General features: G+C 32.9%; 1 protein-coding gene across 2 annotated transcripts in view; it reads right to left on the minus strand.

Moving 5' to 3' along the window:
• The window catches only part of GABRA4 (gamma-aminobutyric acid type A receptor subunit alpha4), a 91231-nt gene that overhangs the window by 45830 nt on the left and 29758 nt on the right, over positions 1–15643 (minus strand). The window lies entirely within an intron of this gene.

Genomic DNA, 15643 nt, shown 5'->3' on the forward strand with positions numbered 1-15643 from the left:
GGAGTAACAGCTGAGCACCAACAGGTGCGGTCCAATCTCTCCCCCCCCCCCAAAAAAAAATCATGGGTACATGGTCCACACAGCTGAAAGTAGGCAATCTCAGTAGAAGATGGACCAACACCCACACCCTGCCAAAGTTGTGCCAGCTGTATTCATCACCCATAGTCTCTGCTTTGCCTATGACCCTGCTTCACCAGTTCACAACTTCTGGTAGAGATACCCTGTTGACCAAACTCAAGGTATGCAGGTATTTAGGTTGATATCATCAGACCTTATTTGGAGTGAGTGTGGGCACACTATACCTTGTCATCTTGTACTTCTGGTAAAGCTGGCAACTGTAACTATACCCATAAAAGCCATAGTATCAGCAATAGTGGTTTGAATTTTTGAATCACACAGCCACATTCATGGTTGTGACATCATTTGTTTTATATTATTATCTCTATAGGGACACAGCAGTTCAGATAGATGTCAGTGTAGCTGAGGCCACTTAATGTTCAGAAGCAAATAAGTTAAAAAATGGTAAGTTAGTAACAAGAACATACTAAACCTTCTGACAATTACTTAATGACCTAATAACTTTTTACAAAGTTGTCACTGTTCTTTTTCTTTTCCTTCCCCACCTTTTTTACTCTTTCTATTCTTTTTTATTTAACAATTTTGCTAACTTCTCTGGAAACAGCTGTATTAGGATCAACTATGGCAACTATGTGATACAGGCTTTTTTAATAAAATAAAATATTTTTAAAATGTACATTAGGGGCCAGAAAGAAAAAATACTTGGTAAAGCACTGTGTGAATGAAAAAATGATCCAAGTTTGATTGTGCACTTTTATATATAGTCCTTCAGCAATGCCAGGAGTGAATCTTGACCACAGAGCCAGGGTCTGTACAGCTGTGTACAGACAGCTGTATCTACCCAAGAAAACCAAAATTCATGTGTACATCAAAGTCATAAACATCAGCATGAATATAACCATGTTACATAACCTGTAATAATAACATAACATAATAATATAATATAATATAATATAATATAATATAATATAATATAATATAATATAATATAATATAATATAATATAATATAATAATATAGATTATTCTATCCATAGTCTTATGGTAAGAAAACATGTGCAAGGAGAATAGAGACATTTATCTTTTGTCAATAGACTTCTGATTTATATTATACACAGGAAAGCCATTTGTTCAAAATTTGAAAGTTTTGTTTCTGTTGTTATTTAAAAATTCTATTTGCAAGCTAGAGTGGGAACTCAAATGGTTGACTGCATGCTTTATATGGCAAAAAATAGGTAATGATCCTCAACAATAAAGTTAGAAGTAACTCTAAAGTACCAGTCATTGGCTGGAGCCCAAAATCAAAGTATAGTTACAGAGCTGGTAACTCATGATAGTTCTTGAGTTAAGGCCTGGTATGTATGGGACACAGTTCAATGGCACTTAATGGTTCTGAGCATTGACAGTTACACCCTGGAATCTCCCCAAGTGCTACTAGGTATAGGTCCTGGAGTGGCTCTGCTGCTGATCATGGTGCTTGAGCACCACCACAGCATTCTCTAAACCTAGTAATCTGCTTTGAATTTCCAAGAGGGGACCCTAAAACTCCTGAATTCACCCAGAAGGTCTTCAAAAGTTCCAACCCTAAAACTCTATTTGCTACTTAAACTATGGAGATATGCTATTTAAGAGGATATCATTGGCGCTAGTGTGATAGCACAGCGACTTTGCAAGCAGCCCACCCGAGTTCTACCCCACCCTGCCCCCGGCATTTCAAATGGTTCCCTAGCCGAGTCTGCTAGCAGTGATTCCTAAGTGTGGAGCTAGGAAGTAACTCCGGATCGCTGCCAGGTGCTGCCCTAAAACAAAAACACAAAAAAGATATTTGTTTATTTGTCCTTTTCCTTTTTTTTTTTGACATGTTCATTTTTATTAACTGTTTAACATGTAAAATGTCAAAACATCCTTGAATTTACAAAGTTGTAATTCCTACTCAGTGTTAAGGAGGACAGTTACTTTATGACCTTTTATTCTATAGATTACTAAGACTTCTTTTTCTTCACTCTCCCTCTGCCCTCTCTTTTCCTTAACCCACCCCTCCATGGCAGGTTCCTCCATTAAGAATATGCCTGTTGGGCATATTCTTGCCTGGGCATGGCTCAGACAAAACTGTCTGTGGAAGAAAAGTGGCAGAAAGATTTGGCATTTTTCACATTCAATTTGAAGAATTTCTTCAAGAAAAAATAATCTCAAAACTGAAAAAAGAATTGGACCAGAATTTGAGGAAGAGTCTGAGGATGAACAAGCTTCAAAACTAGAAATTGAAGAGCTTTCAGCCCAAGCTCAGATTACAATTAAGGAAAGCAATACAAAGAAGCCAAAGGTTCTCTTTTCAAATAATTGTGCTTATTCTTATCATTTTAAAGAAATAAAATATAAGTAGAATAAAACTTGATTAAATTGTTGAGTCAACCTTCCCATATATGAGGTTCAGATAATACTACCCATCTAGAATTTAAAATATTGAGTGCTAGAGCAATAATACAGAGGGTAAGGCACATGGCTTTCGCACTGCCAACCCAAGTTCAATCCCTAGCACTCCATATGCCACCTCTACCTGGAGTGACTCTTGAGCGCAGAGCCAGGAGTATGCCCTGAGCACCACCAGGTGTGGCCCAAACACCAAAAAAATAAAAAATAGAAAATATTGAATTCTACATAATTTCAATAAAAACTAAGAAAAATATTCCTTAACAAGTTTGTCATGCAGCACTTGTTGGGGATTTATTTGTCCTTTCCGACCTAATCCACATTAACTAGTTAATTTCTGTGGTGATTATTAAATACATTTCAACTCTTAAGCAATGTCTCAGGTTGATAAACTCAGGATTGAAATTGTTTGAAGAGATGAAGAAGAGGTGAAGGGTGGCCAGGTTAAGGATGCAGGCATCTAACCAGCTCATGTGAATATTTAGAATAAAGACAGTAATAGAAACAAAACTGAAAAGATATTATCCCCAAGCATCAATAAAGGTATCATTTTCTTCCTTAGGGACAAGTTTTGCTTGAGATCAATTCTGCATTGCTTTTCATATCCTCTTGTATTGTTCACTGATTATGTTACTTACAGAAACCTGTTCATACAAGCAGATTAATGCCCTGTATATCAGCATGTTTATTAATGGTTCAATGTTCAGGCTGGTGATGTGTTGCTTCTTAGACTCAGATGTGCTGGGGTGACCAGGTAAAAAGATAGTACTCAAATTGTCATCAAGTACTTAGAATTAAACTAGAGGACTTGTGCACAGAGTCCTATATCTAAGAACCTTTGAAATCTCTCTAATTTCTAAAATTTACTTAAAATCTTGTAATATCAGACATGAAAATGTATCACTAATAAAATTTCATTTTAAATTAATACACTTACATAATGTTTCTAATACCTTCTGAATTGTCAGAACCTCAAACATAAAAAATAAGAATGAGCAAAATATAAACAATATATATACTGTATAAAATCTACAAAGAATGAAATTTTAGAATATGCGTTCCTTTACTAAAAAACTGTAATATTTTAGTGTGTTATTAAGTTAATGTAAATGTTTAATCTTGTTTAGTCATTTATAGTTTGACACTTATTAAAATGTAATTTATTATTGGTCTTTATTTCAGAAAGAGACTTAGAACTTTTAGTCTTCCATTTTCTTTCTTTTTGGGGTAATAATCAGTTGTGATCAGGTCTTCTATCTGGTCTGTACTCAAGGATCATACCTGTTAGGGCTTCATGTTCATCTCAAAAAGAAATACAGCAATCTTATAATGGTTGCTATATTTAAAGAAACAAACACCAAAATAGCTCTAAAATATTTTACTAGAGGGGCCAGAGCAGTGGCACAGGGCTTAAGGCATCTGCCTTGCATGTGCTAACCTAGGACAGACTGTTGCTTGATCCCCCAGCATATGGTTCCCCAAGTCAGCAGCGATTTCTGAGCACATAGCCAGGAGTAACTCCCAAATGTCACTAGATGACCCCAAAACAAACAACAACGAAAAATTTACTGGAAAGTTTGAATGTAAATCAATTTTCCTTTTATTTATAACAATCTAAGTTAATAGGTCTATTAAAATTCAAAATAAACCAAGAGCAACAGTTGGGTTTTTTTTGTCTTGCACAATGCAGTCAGGATTCAATAAAAATATTCTTAAAGTATATGGAAATAAATTGAGCACAATTTTAATAATAAAATTTTCTCTAGAGAACAAGAAATAGTGGTCTTCATCCTATTCTGCTATTCATCCTATTCTTCTTTGTAGAGAAAAATAACTTTAAATGTAAAAAGTATATCAATGTAATTATTGAGTCATATATCCAAAATTAATTTCCAATTGTAAGAATTTATCACTTAGATAATAAGGATCCTAAATAATACTATAGATATCAGCAGAAAAGAATGCCAAACTTGTGATTACTTTCCATTTTTCTGTCATTTTTTTTAATCCATTTGATTTTAAAGTTTTGAGATAACCAATTAGATACTACAGTCTAATCCCAGAGTGATAGTACAGCAGGTTGTTTGCCTTGAACCTGGCTGACCCAGCTTTACTCTCTGCATCCCATAAGGTCCCCTAGGCAATAACAGGGAGTGATTCTTAAATGCAGTCAGGATTTATCTCTGAGAATCACTTTATGTTGATAAAGGGATATTATGGTTCATATGCTATGCCTATGTATAAAACTAGTACAGCAAAAAGATAAATTGTCTCAGTATTTGAAGTCACTATACTCTTAGACAATTAAGTTTTCTTTGTGTGGTGTTCAAATTTAAGTAAGAACTTGTATGACAGAAATATTCTAATTACACTCAGTTTTAGATGGAACATTTAGCTAAATAAATACTCAGAGAAGCAAACAAAAATAAACTTCAGATAACAATCAATGTATCTTCTGCATCTAGAAAAACATTAAACCTGCCCTAAATAACTTTAAGTATTGGTGCCAGTACTTGCTTTTAGAATACTGAAAATGCATCTGATTGCCTGGCTATGAAAGATGTGTAAGAGTAGGCTAAAACTGTATAGAAGAGTAAATTTTTGGCTAGCCACTCCAAGAAAATGAGATAGTAATGATTTAGATATGCCAGCTAGCTTTTACTTATATTTAATGTTTTAGTGTACTGGAATAATTAAAAAACAGAGGTATATGACTTTGAAGATAGAACTTTGGAGAGAATTTAATGATATCTTCCTATACACTTAATGTTTTAATTTTTCCGGGTGTAGTTTTTGAGCCACACCCAGAGTGGCTCAGGGACTACTCCTGGCTCTGTGATCATAAATTGCTACTGGCAGACCAGATGAAATTCGAGACCAGATGAGATGCCAGGTATCAAACCTTTGTCAGCATCGGGTTTGCAGTGTGTTAAGAAAAATTTTTATTATTCTATTTTAAATGAATTTTACTCATTTAGAGTGCTAATCGATAGAGAGCACTTTAGACATAACTTGTTTAGGAAAATGCCATACTACAGGCACAATGAATATATATTTTCTTTCCAAAAAGCATCCTAAGGCTTTGAAATCTTAACTACTGGGCCCAATACTTGATATTTTCTTCCCAGTGACAATAATGTCCAGAATATGTACAAAGACAGATGCTATATTTCAAAGGGAAGAAATATGGACAAGGTACATCTGCAAATCAGCAACTTTTGAATCAACATAAACCCTTCAACTCTATACTCTTAATAAAGTCAAAAAATCAGAGTAGACATGGCAAAGTTCTCAAAGTTGGAGAGAAATTACCTTGAATTCATCAGTTATAAGAATATGACTTTGGTATGAATAGATTTCTAGAATATACAGTAAGTCAGGAGGAACTAAAATATCTAAGATTTATTGCTAGTAAGGAGATGAAATTTATTCTGACAACAACAAAATTCAGGGCTATACAGGTGAATTCTATTCATGAATTAAAAAATAAAATCACATCAAACCCTTTCAAACTCTTCCAAGGACATAAGAAGAGGGAATACTTTCTAACTCCTTTTATTAAGGCATACCAACCAAAGACAGCAAAAGAAAATCTTAAAAGCAAAATACCTTGTTAGGTGTAGATGCAAAAGAAAACACTAGCAAATAAATTGAACAGTATATATATATTTTTTGGTTTGGGGGCCACACCCAGCGGTGCTCAGGGGTTACTCCTGGCTGTCTGCTCAGAAATAGCTCCTGGCAGGCATGGGGGACCATATGGGACACCGGGATTCGAACCAACCACCTTTGGTCCTGGATAGGCTGCTTGCAAGGCAAACGCAGCTGTGCTATCTCTCCGGGCCCAATTGAACAGTATATTAAGAGAATCATATACCATGACAAAGTGAAATTTACTTTGAAGTTTAGCTAGTAGCTCAACATCTGTGATTCAATGTGATACAGTATATTAACATGAACAAAATAAAAACGTAAGATAATTATAAATTATGAAGAAAATACATTAGACAAAATTCAGCATTCATTTGTTATTTATAAAAACCCCTTGAGTCAGAGAGATGCTATATGGGTTAAGGATTTTGCCTTGCACATGGTTGGCCCTGTTTCAGTTATAAGCATTATCTAGGATATTGCACAGACCCAATGAAAATAGTTCAAAATAATAAAAACAATATGAGAAGTCAATTGTGAAAAACTGAAAACTTTCCACCTAAATTTAGAAACAAGAAATTAATGTTCATATTCAAAATTTTTATTAATATTATAAACATAAAAATTAGAGCTAAAGAAATAAAACTTAAATAAATAAAAAATAAATAGCAAAACTGTCACTATATACAAAAACTTGATATTCAATAGAGAAAACAAAAAGTTAGCTTTTATAAAACTTTCCATAAATAATCAATAAATTCATATAAGTCATTATACAAAAATCTGTTTTACTTACATACAAGAGATTAATGAATATGAAAGTGATTAAGAATATGATTTCAGCATTTTATGATTTAATCTAAAAGAAATATATTATACAAAATAAGTCAAGGAAGTAAAAGATAGTAAAATGCCTGTGAACTCTAACTGAGAATTCAATAATGAAAGAAATCAAAGTATTAACAAACAAATGGAAAAACATTCTATATTCAAGAAATAAAAATATCATTGTTAAACAACTATACTCACTAATTCAGTAGATATGTTCAATGTAACTATAACAAATCACAATGCCAATTATCATAGAAATAAAATTAAGAATCTTAAATTTCTTATGTAACCACAAAAGACCCTGAATAGTCAAAGCATTTTGAGAAAGCAAACAAAATTGAGGGCATCTTGCTTCTCCTGTTCAAATTATATAACCAAGTAATAGTGATCAAAAAATAGTACAATGCTGCATTAAAAGAAATAAATTGGTGGAACAAACAGAAAATCCAGAAATAAATCCACATACAAGATTTCAACTAATATAAGACAAAGGCATCAGAAATATACAACAGTAAAAGGACAAATCTTTACTAACAATTTTATTTGAAAAGGGCAAAGATAAATCTTGGCTTTTAGTTTATAATATATAAAAATTATATCAAATAAATTAAAGACAGATAAATATTGAAAGTTGTAAAATTTTAGAAGATATGAGTAGTAAACTCTTTGATAACAATCTTAATAATTATTTTTTAGTTCATTTTTTAAAAGCAAGTCAACAAAAGCAAAAGGAAGGAGCAGAATTTGGACTAAAAAAGCACCATCTAGAATTGAACAGAGGGTAGTGAGCCCAGGCAAGAGTGTGGCTATCAGAAAAAAAAAAAAAAAGACTGTTAGCCAGCAGTGAGTGGTGGAGGTGGCACTGTGTTTTGGGTGGAGACTAGATTGAAAAGGTGCCATTTTTATTTTTTGTTTTTTTGGGTTTTTTTGTTTTTGTTTTTGTTTTTTTGGTCACACCCGGCAGCATTCAGGAGTTACTCCTGGCTCTACGCTCAGAAATCACTCCTGGCGGGCTTGGGGGACTATATGGGATTCTGGGATTCAAACCAGTGTCCTTCTGCATGCAAAGCAAATACCTTATCTCCATGGTATCTCTCCGAAAAAGGTGCCATTTTTGAACTAAACTGAGGTGAATTTTGCTTGATGTCACACATTTTTTCTAGTCAAAGATCCCCACCACAACAAATAAAAAAACAGGACCACACTTAAAAGGCTCAATGGGAAAACAAGGCTGAACCCCACTACATTTTGTGACTAAAGATGCTATTCCTGAAGACTCAACCAATAGCAACCATCTTTATAACATATCTGATCAGAACTTTAGAGAGGAAATGTCAAGGCTATTCACTGAATTCAAAGAAACCATAGAACAGATAGTCCATAGACTCAACAAGACATGAGAGTATAAATGAGAAAACTTCAAAATTAAATATCAAGATGGAAAAACATGGTTAGTGAAATGAAAATCTCACTGGAAAGCCTCCCAGCAGAGTAACTGGGACTGAAGACAAAAATCAGTGAGCTGTAAGATGAATGCTTAACAGCTCCTTTCAGTGGAAGGAATTTGAAAAGAGTCTTGAGATAAAAGAAAAGAATATAGAAAATATTCTCAAAACAAGTGAACAGACAAAATTAGACCATTGTGATAAATTTCTCAGGAACAACATGAGAATAATTGGGCTTTTTCATATCCAGGAAGAAAAGCTCTATGAAGAAGCAACAGTCAAAGATATCATCACAGAGAAATTTCCAAAGCTGAAGTATCCTCACACCCTATTCTTGGATGCTCATAGAGCTCCAAAGAAAAGTACTGCACATCCTAATCACAGTACAATGATGAATAAAAGAGAAATAATATATAAATTTCATTTCCATAAAGCTGTAAACACATTTTCTTCTGATGCACATGGGATATTCTCCAAAATAGACCACATACTGGGCCATAAAATATGCCTCTACAGTCTGAAGCTGTGTTCCAAACTTTATTCTCCATTAATTACCAATATATCCATATATATCCACATATATGAACAAGTATGTAGATACATATACATATCATCATAATATCCAAAGGATAGAAATTATGTCAACTATCTTCTCAGCTCATAATGCACTAAAATTAATGTTAATATGTACCTAAAATATTATATGAAAGATAAGTAATCCACTTTGGTCAAAATAAAATTATTATTATTAAAACAGTGAATAACAAATAGAAACATAGAAAATCTTTATCACTTAAAAAATAAAAATCTCACTACTGAACAACTAGTGTGTCAGAGGTAAATCAAAAAGGAAGTTAGAGGGAGAAATAAGGGAGGCACCAGGACCAAACAGGCACGAGACTACTAAGTAGTAGGCTAGATACAGAGGGGACCATATATTCTAGCAACCCTGGGGGTGAGGGAAGAGGATATGGGAGGTAGGACAAAAACGGAGGTGTAGGGAGCACAATTTGGTGATGGGAATCCCCCCTGATTTTATGTAAATATGTACCTAAAATATTATTGTCAACAATATGTAAGCCACTATGATCAAAATAAAAATTATATTAAAAAAATTCCTGGAAACAAATGAGAATGAAGACACAGATTATCAGAATTTGTGGGACATAGCAAAAACAGTATTAAGAGGAAAATTTATAACTTTGCAAGAATTAAACATGAAGTAGTAAGGGGTCTACATAACTACCTACCATAACAGAAACACCCCAAAACAATTTATATGAACCTAACATCACCCTAATATCAAAGGAGACAGAAAAATTACCAATAAAGAGAACTACTAATATCCCTGATGAACACAGATGAAAATATCCTCAACAAAATACTATTAAGTAGATCAAATGGCTCATCAAAAAGATTATACTTCATGACCAACTAGGATTTATTCCAGAGATGCAAGGTTGGTTTAACATAAGAAAGTCAATCAATATAATACACCATATTAAGGAAAGCAAATATCATATGATCATAACAATAAAAGCAGAGAAAGCATTTGACAAACTCCAGCATTTGTACATGATAAAAACTCTCAACAAGATAAAAATTGAAGGAAGTTTTCTAAATGTAAAGGCCATTTATTACAAGCCTATAGCAAACATTATAATTAACATGAGAAAACTAGAAGTCTTTCCTAAGATCAGGCACAAGACAAGTTTGCCCCCTCTCACCATTACTATTCACATAGTACTGGAAACACTTGCCATAGCAATTAGACAATAAAAAATATATAAAACACATCCAGATAGAAAAGGAAGAAGTCAAGCACTCACTGTTTGCATATGACATGATACTATATTTAAAAGATCTGAAAGACACTGCCAAAAAGTTTTGGATGCAACATATTTGTAAAGTAGCAGGCTAAAAAATTAATACAAAAAATCTATGGCTTTTCTATATAAAAATAGTAAAATAGAAAAAAGTGACATTAAAAAACAATCTTATTCACAATTTGACTCAAGAAATAGGAAAAAATACAAACTGGAACAAGTAAAGCCTCTTTAATAAGTAGCTCTTGGAAAACTGGTCAAATACATACAAAAAAATAAACTCAGACCTCTCTGTAACACCAAGTACAAGAGTCAAATCAAAATGGATTAAAGGCCTTAAAATTAGGCCTGAAAAATAGATACATAAAGGAAAACATAGGCAAAGCACTACATGACATTAAAACTAAAGGTATGTTCAAAGAGTAAAACACCCTTCAAGCAAATGGAAGCATATATAAACAAGTGGGAATATATTAAACTGAGAAGTTTCTGCACTTCAAAGAAAACAATGACTAGGATACCAAAGCTACCCATTGAATGGGAGAAACTATTTACCCTATACCCATCAGATAAGGTATAAATATCTAAGATATAAAAGCCTCTGAAGGAACTTAAGAAAAATACAATTAACCCCATCCAAAAATAGGGAGAAAAAATGAACAGACATTTACTCAAAAAAGAAATACAGAGCCAAAAGCCACATAAAAAAATTCTCCATACCATTTTTTTTATCAGGGAGATGCAAATCAAAACAGCAGTAAGATATTTAACACCATAGAGACTGGAACAAATCACAAAGTCTAATAATAGCCAGTGTTAGCATGCAGATGGGGAGAAAGAGACTCTCATTCACTGCTAGTAGTAAATTACCCTGGCTCAGTCATTTTTGGAAAACAATGTGGATATTCCTCATAAAAATATTCCTTTTAAAAGCTATAACTTATTTCCATATGATTCAGTGATACCTCACCTGTGGATATATCCTACGAACTCAAGATGACTAGAAAAGCCCTCACCATTTCTATTCTTGTCACAGCACTATTTACAATAGCCAGAATCTGAAAACCATCCAAGTGCCTGAGAACAGATGAGTGGCTAAAAAAACTGCAATGTAAAGCTATGTAGCTATATGGAAAAAAATAAAGTCATGAAATTTACTTATGAGAGATTATTATGCTGAGTGAAATGTGTCAGAGGAAAACGGATGGACATAGAATAATTTTACTCATTTGTGGGATATAATAAAATATAGTATGGTAATAATATTCAGACAGTAGAGAAGAGTATCAGGAGAACCAGTCAATAATAAGACGTTAGCCATGAAGTATGGAGAATGCAGTTACAGAAGTGGTCACTGTGACAATGATAGTTGGAACTGACCACTCTGGACAAGAAATGAGTGCTGAAAGGGGATAAAGTTATAATCATGATACTTCTTCATTAACAATAGTGAAAACTACAGTGTCTAAATGAAAAGAAGGAAAGAGAGAGAACTTATATGATGTACCCAAAGACAGGCCTAGCAAGTTGGATGAAAGGAAAACTGGGGACATTGCTTGCAAGAAATGTTCACTGGTGTAAATGGTAAACATCCTATGACTGAAACCAACCATGTACAATTTTATAACCACAGTGCTTAAATAAAGTATATAATATAAACAAAAGAAATAAGGACTTATATCAGACTCAACTATTTCTGCATAGCATAGAAAATTAGCAAATTGATAAAGCAGCCAATTGTACAGGAGAAAAATATTTGCAAATCATTTATCTGATAAAAGGTTAGCATCCAAATCATCTAAAGGATCATTCAATTCAAAAATCAAAAAGAACAAAAACCCTGACTTTAAAAATGTGTAGAAGGTCTGAATAGGCATTTTTCAAAGATGACAACAGATGGCCAACAGGCATCTGAAAAGATGTTCAACACCAATATCACCAAGAAATGCAAATCAAAACCTGTTAGAAAGATTATTCTCAAAAGACAAGGAGATATATTTTTAGTGATGCAGAAAAGGGAATTCTGCCCACTGATCATAGGAATACACAATTTGTAGTCAAAGGAAAACAGTATGGCAATTCTTCAAATATTAAAAAATAAAATTATCATTTAATCTAAAACAATTCTTATTCTGGCTGTTATTTAATAAAAACAATATACTAAACTCAACAAGATATATGTACTCACTATATATACTCACATGTTTGCTATAATTTTATTTACAAAATTCAGTATATGAAAAAAGCCAACTGGTGGTTAAATGTAGTCAAAATGAATCATCTCATACATACAATGGGTTGGGTAATACTATTCAGGAATAAAAAAGGATAAAATATTTCGAAACTTAAAAGAAATGTAAGGTTTTGAGAAATAGTATAGAAAGTAAATTATGTGCCTTGCATGAAGTTCACCTGGGTTCATCTTCAGCACCATATAAACCCAGCCAGAAATAATACCTGAGTTCACAGTCACAAGTAAGCCTGGAGCACAGTTGAATTTTTATCTCTTCCCCTCAACAGATATGAATTTAAATGTTTTAATCCCTTTAAATCATTCTCTTGTGCATAAAAAGTAATAATAGCTAACTTACTGTTATAAAGTTTAAAAAGATACTGTTATCAACTATGGAAAAATAGTATCATTATATAACCAAATACCATAATAACTGATATAGAACCTACTCACAATGTCTTTTATAAAAGGAAATGTTGATGGACACAGCTTTAATTATTGTTTCTTCTCTCTACAACACTAGAAACTCATTATTTAAGGATAAATGAAACAGGGCAATACCTACAAATTTATAATCAAGAGGGTATTCAAAGCTTATCAATCAATCTTACCAACAAAAGTAACAAAACAATTGCTATTATTTTCCTCATTTTCTAGCTACTGAATGCTTTTCCTTAACACTATAAATAGAAAACAATAAAGGTATCAAATGAAAAGAATTGCTTCTATCTGAAAGACAGCTGTAAAACATAAACCTATTACTGTGAATAATATGTAAGCCACTATAATTAAAATAAAAAGTATATAAAAACATAAAAGTAAAAAAAAAGAAATAATTAGTGTAGAAGATAGTTCAAAATACCCTTTATAATAATACAAAAATATTCTGTATTTTAAAAGACGACATAATTAGAATAATCATCTAATAAACTATCAAATTCAATAGATTTAAATCATTCTTTTGTTTTATTGGGTCACACACGGAGGTGCTCAGGGGTTACTCCTGGCCCTGCACTCAGAAATTGCTCCTGGCAGCACAGGGACCATATAAGATGCCGGGATTACAACCACCAGCTGTGTGCAAGGCAAATGGCCTACTGCTGTGCTATCTCTCAAGCCTCTTAAATCATTTGCATTTTGTTCCTCTTCATTAAAAGGTAGATTGAGGCTTTTAAAATCACTCATAATCTTATTTATTTATTTTAAACTCCCAGTACATTTTCTTTCAACATCTAGTTATAATATTAATTCAATTGCACAAGATTGAATTAGGAGCCCAATAATATCACAAAAAAGTTCATGATATTCAAAGGCACATTTTACTTGCTGGTCTCAAAAACAGAATTCTCAGGAATTCAATGGACGGCCCACATTCCCTCTTATTTTGATTTGTTATAAAATAAAAAGTTATGTGATTATTTACTCAGGACATTATTGTTGTTGTTAACTATTTTATTAAAAATATCATAGGTTGAACACCTATTCATAAAACATTCTCAAAAAGATGGGAATGAAAAAGACATTTCTCAATATAATCAAGGTCATTTAACACAAGCTAATGGAAAATATTATACTCAATAGATAAAACTAAAAGCCTTTCTTCTAAAATATGTTACAAAATAAGTTTGCCCCTTCTTACTACTCCTATTCAATATAGTACTGGAAGTAATTGCCATCACAGTTAAGCAAGAAAAAGATATCGAGGGCATCCAGATAGGAAAGAAAGAAGTTAAGTTCTCACTGTTTGCAGATAACATGATACTGTATTTAGAAAACCCAAAAAACCCTACCAAAAGCTTCTAGAAATAGTAGATTCATATAGCAAAGTGGCAGGCTACACAATTAACAAGCAAAAATGAATGGCGTCTTATATACCAATAATGATAGAAAAGAAATGAATGTTTAAAAAAAAAACAAAACAATTCAATTCATAATACAGCCACAGAAACTCCAATGCATTGGAGTCAACTTAACTAAAAAAGGTGAAAAACCACACAAAGAAAATGACAAAATACTGTTTCAAAAATAAAATGGGGGTCCACCAGAGAAAATAGCACAACTGTAGGGCCTTTGCCTTTCACAGAGCCAATCCAGAACTGATGGTGGTTCAAATCCTGGCATCCGATATGGTCCTCCATGCCTGCCAGGAGCGATTTCAGAGGGCAGAGACAGAAATAACCCCTGAGCACTGTTGGGTGTGACCCCCTCAAGGAAAAAGAAATAAGAGAACACACAAGGAAATGGAGGCACATGCTTTGTTCATGGATTGGGAGGGTTAACATCATTAAAATGGCAATACTCCTCAAAATATTATACAGATTTAATGCAATGCCTCTAATGATACTCATGACCTTCTTCAAAAAAGTGGATTAAATACTTAAAATTCATTTGGAACAGGAAAATGCCCATGAATAGCTAAAGAAATCCTTAGGAAAAAGAAGATGGGAATCATCACTGTATCCAACTTTAAATTCTATTATAGTTTAAACATTAAAACATTAAAATCATTGTTATTAAAACAGCATAGTACTGGAATAAAGACACACCCTCAAATAAATGGAATAGACGAGTATTCACAGAAAGTTTCCAAATATAAAATTAATTAATTTTAATAAAAGAGCAAGAAACACAAAATGAAGCAAGAAAATCCTCTTCAACAAGTGGTATTTGGACCACTGGTCAGCCACATGCAAAAAAAAAGTGTATCCAGAAATATACTTCACACCATGCACAAAGTTCAAATTAAAATGAATTATAGGCCTTGATATCAAACCTGAAACTATAAGATATATAGAATAAAACATAGGCAAAATGCTCCATGAGATTGAGACTAAAGGCATCTTCAAGAAGGAAGCAGCACTCTCCAAACAAGTGGAAGCAGAGATAAACAAATGGGAATACATTAAACAGAGAAGCTTCTGCATCTCAAAGGAAATAGTGAAGAAGACACAAAGGCCATCCAAGAAAGGCCAATACCCATCAGTTAAGGGGCAATAGATAAGACATACAAGGTATTGACAGAATTTAATAAGAATAAAAACAATTAACCACATCAAAAAAATTGGGATAAGAAATGAACAGACATCTCCTTAAAGAAGAAATACATATGGTCAAAAGTAACATGAAAAATATTCCGCATCACTAATAATT

The sequence above is a fragment of the Suncus etruscus genome, chromosome 16 (assembly GCF_024139225.1).
Source record: "Suncus etruscus isolate mSunEtr1 chromosome 16, mSunEtr1.pri.cur, whole genome shotgun sequence".
NCBI classification, from domain to species: Eukaryota; Metazoa; Chordata; class Mammalia; order Eulipotyphla; family Soricidae; genus Suncus; species Suncus etruscus.